This window comes from Podarcis erhardii, assembly GCF_964252035.2.
Source record: "Podarcis erhardii genome assembly, chromosome: 9".
Lineage (NCBI taxonomy): Eukaryota > Metazoa > Chordata > Lepidosauria > Squamata > Lacertidae > Podarcis > Podarcis erhardii.
The window spans coordinates 78,592,580-78,602,669 of NC_138512.1; the positions used below are offsets into that span (position 1 = coordinate 78,592,580).

Sequence of the window (10,090 nt, forward strand, 5' to 3'; positions counted from 1 at the left end):
CAGCCAGATGGGCGGGGTATAAATTATTATTATTATTATTATTATTATTATTATTATTATTATTATTATTATATTTTACACCATGCATCAGTTGCCCAGACTGAAAGTCCCCGTCTCCCCACAGCCGTGTAAGTCCCCTCCTTTCCAGGGCTTTTCCCAAGCCTGTGTGCAGCCAACCGCTCCTCCACCCTCTTCACGCCTCTCCTGGTTCTGGGAGACCAAGAGGGAGGGGAGCTGGTCACAAGAGAGGGGGAGACACCTTGATGACTTCTTCAGCAGCCTGACTCCTCTCTGCCTCTTGGCCTCCCTCCTCTCCTGCTTCAGCTTCTGCCTCTGGTTCTGGGCTTCTCTCTGCCACAGAGTCTCCCTGCTCACAGAGCCCTGTTATCCCTTCAGCTTCTGATACCTCCTCTTCCCAGTCTTCTCTCTCATCTCCATCGGACCACTCATCATCGTCCCACTACCAATCCCCAGGCTCTGAGCCTTGTTCCCTTGGTGGTTCCTCAGCTGGTTCCTTCCTCCCACCATTTGTCTGTGTCCAGCCAGTCCATGGCATCTGATGATGATGATGATGATATTCATACATACATACATACATACATACATACATACATACATACATACCCTGCCCATCTGGCTAGGTTTCCCCCGCCCCTCCATGTGGCTCCCAACAGAATATTAAAAACACAATAAAACACCAAACATTAGAAACTTCCCTAAACACGGCTGCCTTCAGATGTCTTCTAAATGTCAGATTGTTGTTTATTTCCTTGAAATCTGGTAGGAGGGCATTCCACAGGGCAGGTGCCACCACCAAGAAGGCCCTCTGCCTGATTCCCTGTAGCTTCACTTCTTGCATGGAGGGAACCGCCAGAAGGCCCTTCGAAGCTGGAGCTAAGTGTCTGGGCTGAACGATGGGGCTGAAGATGCTCCTTCAGGATGGTAATGTTGCTGAGATGCTATTATGCTGGCAGACCTCTCTGAACACCCCACTGCCCGCCCTCAGAAGGCCATATCACGCCAAGCCCATCAATATGTGTTGCTTGCTGGCAAATGCGTATTATTTTTCGTCACAGCCCATGCACTCCATACACAGCATATTTCAGAACGCTCTATTCATGCTGCAATGGTCTGAAGACTCCTAGTGTTGGTAACCTCAAGGTGCTCTATGTGGGGCTGTCACTGAGTTTGGTTCGGAAGCTCCAGCTGGTGCAGAATGCTGCAGCCAAATTGCTGACGGGGGCAGCTGACCAACAACATGTGTTGCCATTGTGAAAACAGCTGCCCACTTCCAGTCATGCCACGTTCAAGGTCCTTCTCTTAATTTACAACGCCCTGAACAACTTGGGTCCAGGGATTTCCTGAGCCTTTTCATCCCAGAGCGAATCCTGAGATTCTCTGCAGGAGCGTCACTGGCCATCCCTCAAGCAAGGCTCGTTTGACAGCAAGAAGAAACCAAGACTTTAGTGCCATCACCTCAGAGTTGTGGAATACTCTGCAAATAGAGATTTGGAAGGCACCTTCTGTTTAAAATTCTAAATTGCATGTTGACAATTTTTCTATTCTGCTAGGCCCATGCAGGCAATTAAGGAAACATATTTCCACAAAGGCTAATTGACGTCTGTTTTTAACTTCTAAAATATGTTTTTATCGTGTGGTTTTAATTTGGAATATTGTTTATGAAAGACATATTTTTAACAACATATAAAATGTAATAAACTGAAGTCCAACAGAATATGATGCACACCGGAAAGAGCTTTGGTGATTAGCAGCCATTGCGAAAGGTGGGTGAGATGTGATATTGAACATCTGTCTCAGGTGGGGATGTGCATTGACCACAAAATTTGGTCCTTTTTCTTCTTTGGCAATCACTTGTAGCTGAGTAAGATTGTCTTCCTTGAACACGGTTTTAACCATGGGTAAGCAAAGTAAGGCCCGGGGGCTGGATGCGGCCCAATTGCCTTCTAAATCCGTCCCATGGACGGTCTGGGAATCAGTGTGTTTTTACATGATTAGAATGTGTGCTTTTATTTAAAATGCATCTCTGGGTTATTTGTGGAGCATAGGAATTTGTTTATTTATTTATTTTCAAAATATAGTCCAGCCCCCCACAAGGTCTGAGGGACAGTGGACCAGCCCCCGGCTGAAAAATTTGCTGACCCCTGGTCTTAACAGTAAGTCTGTAAGTGACTGTGGAGGCCAATTCTGGATCCACACATCCTTCCGCAGTGGGGACATTGGTTTCTGGGCGGGAGTTGACCACAGTGTGGATTTGCCAAGCGTGCCTTCCTCTTAGCACGTTTCTCCCTTTTGTCCCGAGTTCGAGCATACAGTGCATACCCTTAAGAGAAATTGCTTGCCAAAGTAGGAACAAGAATGTGTGTGAACGTTCAAGTCCACTTGAACTTGGGGCAAGCCAAACTGAAGAGTAGAAAAACGAGGCAGCAGAGCCACACATTTAAAGCACATCCAATACACACTTGAAGCACATGATTTCCCCCTGTAGGGTGCTGGGGACTGCAGTTCTGTGTGACTGAAACTACAGGAGCTGATCTATCACCAAACACGCCTCAATGATCAGAATCGATATGCCGGATACTGGGCACAAACAACAGGAGCAGGCTATCAGAGGAGGGGCCACACCCCGTGTTCCAAACGGGCCGCTCTAAACCCCGGAAGTCCCGAGAGGAAAGATCTCATTCTGAAACTGCAGCTGCCCAGCTCTTCCTGACCAGGAACACATTTCCGTAACTGCGGCGCCTATAAATAGAGACGCAGGAATGGGTGGGAAGGGGATGGAGAATGACTCCAGTGATATTAGCTGTGGAGATCTATAAAGCTGGTTTAAAGAGCACACCCACTGCATTAGAGACCAGGGGCGCCAATCAAACTGATGCCAGGGCCTCGTCTGCCTGGCCCTTGTGAGAACAAGATGTAGGGCAAGACGGGATGCTGGCCCGATCCAACAGCCTCTGATTATGTTCTTATGCAGAGAAGTTAAAGGTGGTCCATAATTTGGCAGTCTGTCAACCCACTAACTTTGGGCTTTGGGGCGATCCCTGTTCACATCTGAACACATCTTGTCTGCCTCCACTATTTGAGGCATCATATTAAAAGTGCTTCCAGTGCATTTATAGTTTTAATCCTAACAACAGCCCTATAAAGTAAACAGGGATTATTATTCCCATATTGTAGATGGAAGGGTCAAGGCTGAGAGTGGGTTTGACTTACACTACCTAGTGAGTTCATGGCAGGTGTGAGATTTGAACCAAAGGCCTCCTGATTCAACAGTCTCTACACTAGCTCTCTAATCAGAGTAGAATAAAGGGAACCAAATCGATTTGTTAAATATAGGGTTCATAGTGCCCTGGTTCACCTTTTTACTAGTTTTTTCACTATTCTGTTCTAAATTTGCTATTCTCCATTTAAAGTATCATTATGGGACGTGAGTGGCGCTGTGGGTTAAACCACCAAGCCTAGGACTTGCCGATCAGAAGGTCGGCGGTTCGAATCCCCACGACAAGGTGAGCTCCCGTTGCTTGGTCCCTGCTCCTGCCAACCTAGCAGTTCAAAAGCAGGTCAAAGTGCAAGTAGATAAATAGGTACCGCTCTGGCGGGAAGGTAAACGGCGTTTCCGTGCGCTGCTCTGGTTCGCCAGAAGCGGCTTAGTCCTGCTGGCCACATGACCCGGAAGCTGTACGCCGGCTCCCTCGACCAAGAAAGCGAGATGAGCACTGCAACCCCAGAGTCGGCCGCGACTGGACCTAATGGTCAGGGGTCCCTTTACCTTTACTACTGAACAGACATGGAGAACCCTGGGAATTGTAGTTTGCTGGTGGGTGCCAGAAACTGCAGCTCCTTGAGGTCAGTCAGCAGCCTTAACAAACAGCAGTTCCTAGGATTCTCCATGACTGCTAAAGTGGTTATAGAAATAGATTGAAACGAATGGTTTGGATTTGACCAAGTTAGTCATCTCCCGAAAGGCTTGCTGGCCATTTTGCTTACAAAACCTTAGATCTCAGTTTTCAGGCAGTTTCTAGCATTTCAGGAGCAAAGCAATTGCAGATATGCCATTGGAACTAAGCTGTTGTAATTCAGGTTCTGCAAGGCTTGTCTCAACTTGCGGCTGAGCAGTCTTAAGATTATCATCATCACCAAGGGCAATTTATTTACAGAGCTGCCAGTGTTTCATACAGTGCGGTGTGCAGGTTTTAATTTGCAAGCTGCTTTGGGGTTTTTCTTTTGAATGGAAGGACCGGACAGTTATTTGGGTTTTCTTGATAAATTGTTTATCTGAATTCAGTCATAAGGATTACTGAACTCATGGACATGGAGGTTTGGAGTACTCTGCAATGCTACTTTTAGACTCTGGATTTAACCATCTTATTTCCACCCCACCCCACTTTTTAGATGGGAATGTGTGTGGTGGCAAAGCTGGGGGAGAAGAAACTTTGGGAACCTGGTTTTCCTTTTACAAAGCATCCTCAGGTGCTCATATTTTTGATTTCTTTAGAACTAGTCATCCAATAATAGATCACTAGAAAAAGGAGGGCCGTCAGGATGACAGACAGAGATATTATTACAAAAGGAATAGGCAGGTGTGGCCCTCAAACCATTTATGAGTGCCAGAGCATTGGTAATAAGAAGAAAAGGGCCCCTGAGCATATACAGAGTGCCTTTTCTTCAACAAGAACTACTCTGACACAGTTGGATTCATAGGCACGGAAGGAGCTTTGAGTCTCAAGTAGAACTAGCACTTTTCATTTTAGGAATTGCTGGAGATCCTTCTCTGGGCTTATAGAATCATAGAATTGTAGTGTTGGAATGGGGACCCCAAGGATCATCAAGTCCACCCCCGCCCCCGGTGATGCCGGAATAATTTAAGGTATGCGGTCTACGCACCAGTCCCAACACAGTATTTGGGTTTAAGTATTTCCAAAACATGGAGAGAACATCCGATCCAGCGATTGCACCAACAATTCTCCCTCTCTCCTGCCTTGCATATGTTTGCTTCTCTGCCCTGACTTCTGGTAGTGAAAGTATTTTGTTTCCTATGATGTAAAAGGCAAAGCATACATAAGATTATAATTTCCATCTGTGGGATCAAAGGGCACGGCTACAGAAAGAACCACAAGCGTTTGATTGGCTGCAGTGGCGTTGTCCCCGCACGCACCTCCTCTTGCAAAAAGAGAGAGAGAGAGAGAAAAATACAACTTTGAGCAGAAGCCAAGCGAGAGCAACCACCAAGAGGCTATCATAATTTGCTTCCGAAGCAGTTTTCAGTGTGCAAAAAGGGCTCTGCAAAACATTGTGCCTTTTCTCACAATCAGCCTTGAGAAACTGTTGGCTCACTCGGCCTGCTTTCTGGATAAAGGAGCACTGAAAGCGTTTGTTGTCTACAGCAGACTAGTCAAGGGGGGGCGGGTCTGGTGGCACATTTTTCGGCAACAAATCAAGAGCCACTAAGTGCAGGAAATCTCCCGGGGTGCTGCCCATTGAGACAGGGTCACCAAAGTGGACAGCCAGTTGGTTCCTTCTGAGGGACTGAGGGGAGGCAGGTGGAGAGAAACATAGCGAATTCTTAGAACAGGGGACCCTCCCTTTGTTAGATTCCGGAATAAACACTTATGCAGAGCAGGAATTCAAGAGCATTTCTTTCCAACTTTGCTAATGGTTAAAGTCTGCGAGCCCATTGTGAAAACGAACAAAAAACGAACCAAGGGCAGTTTGCAGGATCAGACCAAGCCTCTCCAAATGTGATGCCTTGGACTACAATTTTCATTAGACCCAGCCAACGCAGCCTCATGGGAGTTGTAGTCCTAAATATCTGGAGAGTGCTAGGTTGGAGAAGCCTAGTTTAAGCTGAAATTGAGGGCTTATCCATATTGTTGTTTAAGGTGGGTCAGAACATAAGAAGAGCTGGCTGCTGGATCAGACCAATGGCCCATCTAGTCCAGCATCTTCTTTTCACAGTGGACAGCCAGATGACCGTGGGACACCTGCAAACAGGATCTCTCTTCCACTGTTTGTCATCACATCACAGTGCTAATAGAAGCTTAGAGATTTGCAGTTCATGGTCTTGTTCCATCTTTTGGCTGTTCTGTTTACAGGAGGGAAGAGGAAGAAAAAAAAGGTCTGCACCTCCAGATATCCTCCTCATCAGGCTCTCCTTCCATCTTCCTCTTCTCGCACAGATCATGGGAAATTAATTTCGAAGAAGTACCACCACCCTGCTCCACACTCAAAGTCCTTGAATGGTTAAAATGAGTTTGACTTCTTATTTTCTCATCTTGGAACAAGTTTAGGTATGGAGATCAAGAGCCCAGAAAGAAGTTTTTCTTTGAGACTTTTGAGTCTAAACCAAGAAATTTGAGCAGCCCACGGGGACATGGACATTTGTCAGGGAGCACTGCACCATGGGACACGGAGTGTTTTCAAAGCATTTTCCAGGCTGTTACTCGTTTCACAACTATCTCCCCTGTTAAACACAAGTGTGTCTTCTTGTAAAGGTGAGTGGGGAGAAATATACCCTTCCCAAACCCTGATTCTGAATATCATGGGATGGTTAAAGAAGGTGGGGAATTATACATCGGTCCCTGTTGTCTCAGGCCAATATTCTTCCCTGTATACACTTATTTGCTTCCGAGAGCTGTTCCCACCCTTTTTACCTACTGGACTTCTTTCATACTCTTTCCAGCTGCAGGGATGAGACTCAGAAATTTTGGGAATCATAATCAACAAAAAAAGCCCCACCCCGACCCCTCTCACACGCTCATAAGTTCATCTGTTCCAAGAGGCTCTGTAGACCTCATTCAATACCAAGGCAACCCTTAACTATTTTCCGGATGGGAACTTAAACTGTTCTAGGCCCATGTTTCTGCAAGGGTCGTCTGCCTATTATTATTATTATTATTATTATTATTATTATTCCCCATCCATCTGACTGGGCTGCCTTCAGATGTCTTCTAAAGGCTGTATAGTTACTCATCTCCTTGACAGTGGTGGGAGCCTGGTTCCCACCACTGCCTGGTTCCCTTTCCAGTTGCTGACCAGGAAAAGCTTTTACCCAGTACTGAGAAGTCGTGATTCGAAGAAACTTTCATGCCACTATTATAGAGCAGGTGTAGAACATTTTGACCCCCAGGTAAGAAGAGTTATGATGCCACTGCAAGTCCAAGTTTTTTCTCCAATATTTTTTAGCTATGCAAACCTGGAAGCTCCAGAAGTTTCAGGTGTCTACTCCTGGAACTGGGACTCAGGGCTCAGACCTCATGAGAGCCGGTGTGGTGTATTTATTCTTTATTCCTTATTTAATGTATTTTTTTTTTAAAAAAAAATCTCAAGTGGTTTACGTAAAACAAATAAGCAGATAACAATAAAATGTATTGGCTAGAGGGCTGGACTCAGGACTTGAGAGGGTCCGGATTCAAATCCCTCCTCTGCTATGAAACTCACAGGATGACCCTGGGCCTTATTACCTCACATTGTTGCTAAGGGTATAAAATGCAGAGCTGGGGAACTGCATTCAGCATCTTGAACCCCTTGGAGGAAAGAAGGAGAGATAGAGCATTGAATTAGGGGACTTGGAGGCCTGGGTTCAAATCCTGTATACTTATGGAATTGGCTTACCCCAAATAGGCCCACTCATTACAGCCTGGGTAGCTCAGTTGGATAGAGAGTGGTGCTGATAACATCAAGATTGCAGGTTTGATCCCCATATGAGACAGATCACAGTCCTGCAATGCTGCATATTTCTGCATTGGGCAGGCTGGACTAGATGATCCTCAGGGTCCCTTCCAACTTGACAATTCTATTATTCTGTGACGTCTCTGAACTGCGGAACCAGCCCTGCTACAGAGGCCATGTCACACTCACCCACACTTGTAAGAAATCAATATTTTAGCGAGGCAGCACCTACGTACACTTTGGAACTCGCTGCCTGTTGACGCCACGCAGGTGCCTTTACTGTGTTCTTTAATAATACGCTAATAATAATATATTTATACCCCGCCCATCTGGCTGGGTTTCCAGCATCTGCTTAAAACATTTTTGTTTAGGCAAGCCTCCCCAGACATGAACAACTTAACGGCCTCAGCCCAGTATACCTGTAGGAGCATCTCCATCCCCACCGTTCTGCCCAGACACTGAGGTCCAGCGCCGAGGGCCTTCTAGAAGTTCCCTCACTGCAAGAAGTGAGGTTTCCGGGAAGCAGGCAGAGGGCCTTCTCAGTGGTGGTGCCCTCCCTGTGGAACTCCCTCCCACCAGATGTCAAAGAGAACAACAACTACCAGACTTTTAGAAGACATCTGAAGGCAGCCCTGTTTAGGGAAGCTTTTAATGTTTAATAGACTATTGTACAGTATTTTAATATTTTGTTGGAAGCTGCCCAGAGTGGCTGGGGAAACCCAGCCAGATGGGCGGGGTATAAATAATAATTATTATTATTATTATTATTATTATTATTATTATTATTATTTGCATTTTATCCTGTTTTAGCTACTGTTTAATCATCTTTTGGTTGTTTTCCAAATCCTGTTTTAACTGTTTCTATTGACAATTTCAAATATTTTACTTTAAAAAAACCAAAATAGGTTTGGTGGGTGGTGGTTGTTCTTACAATAAAGTGGGGTGTAAACTTCGTTAAACAGATTTATTTATTTTTAATGCACCTGATAATCCATACGTAAATCAAAGACGACCTGCAGTCTTACCCCAAGCTAGTCCCCCAGCCCTCCCACATTGCTTGGGGTAGTTTTTGCAGTCTTGGGTAACTCACAACCTACCCGTATCTCCATTTATCTTCACAACAACCTTACGAGGTGGTCTCTTGCCCAGAAAGTCTGGCTCAGAGGCCAGGAGCCAGCCAGTCAGCAAGCAAGCAAGCAAGCTTCTGGGTCGCCTGAGCAGGGGTGAGACCCAACTTCTTTTTCCTCCCCGACTCCAAGGCCACCCCACCACCCACCCCACCCTCCCCTCCCCTGGCATGAAGGGCTAGGAGAGATGCCACCTAATCTCCAACCTCCTTCCACCCTGCATCCTACGTTCGCCACAAGCCGCCACCCCCGACCCCAACCTTGGCATTGCCCATGGCTTTCTAGAACTGCCTGTCTCCTTCTTCCAAAACTCTTCTCGCCCGAAAGGATTTGCCGAGAAGGGAGCCTCACCTCTTCTTCACGGGCGGTGCCAGCGAACCGCAGATGGCGCGGCCGGGACAAAGCCCCCCAAGTCCAGCTGACCTTCCTGCTTCCCTTGAGGCCACCTCTTCTTCTGGACCTTGCAAGACCTGAAGACCATGCCCAGAGAGAGTCCTTTGGTCTGCTTGGTCCTCAGTCTCTCTCTGCCTCTCCTCCTGATTTCCTCCAGGCCTCCCTCTCCTCCCCACCCCCTTATCCTGGCCCAGCCCAGACCTGGCTCTGGTTCAAATTGCAAGCCCAGCTGCAGATGTGCTGCATGGGACGGTGGGGTGGGAGGAAGAAGGGGGGCAGGCTCAGCCTACCCCACCCCTGCGGGACAGAGACCCCCCAACACCTCCCTCCTCCTCCTCTCTCCTTTGCCTGGGCGGCGCGGGAGCCCTTGCCAAAACAAATCACCCCCTTCTAAATGTAGGGAGGCTCCCCCCCCCCGGATTCCTTTGCAGGAATGTGCAAGATGTGGAGGGCAGACACAACATGTGGGGAGGGGGGAGGGCGGGGAGGAAAGACCCTCCCCTTCTCCAGCACAGATTCTTCGAGAGAGAGAGAGAGGCCTGGGGTGGAGAATTGCAGGAGGCCAAGAAAAATAGAGAGAGGAAAGAGGGGAAAGGTTAACTGTGCCTCATATATAGCCCGCCTTTCAAGATCTGTTTTCTTTTCCTTTTTGGAGGGAGGGGGCGTTTCAAACGTGCATAGGAAGCAACAGACGGGACCTCAGAGAGCATCTTCTGCATCACCTAGCCAGAGTCTTATCACCTAGCCCAGGGGAGGGTTACTGAGCACAGTGGCTAGTCGGAGGCAGGAACGCTTTTGAATCCCAGTTGCTGGAAATTGCAGGAGCGGAGAGGGTAATAATAATAATAATTTATTTATACTCCACCCATCTGGCTGGGTTTCCC

The 10,090-nt window shown here is 47.1% G+C and overlaps 1 protein-coding gene across 1 annotated transcript in view; it reads right to left on the reverse strand.

The window, feature by feature from the left end:
* Window positions 1–9,384, reverse strand: part of HSPA12B (heat shock protein family A (Hsp70) member 12B) — a 53,610-nt gene extending 44,226 nt beyond the window's left edge. The window contains exon 1 of the mRNA XM_081876852.1: window positions 9,165–9,384. The gene's annotated coding sequence lies outside the window, so the exon portion shown is untranslated. The remainder of the gene's footprint in view (window positions 1–9,164) is intronic.
* Window positions 9,385–10,090: the final 706 nt, after the last annotated feature.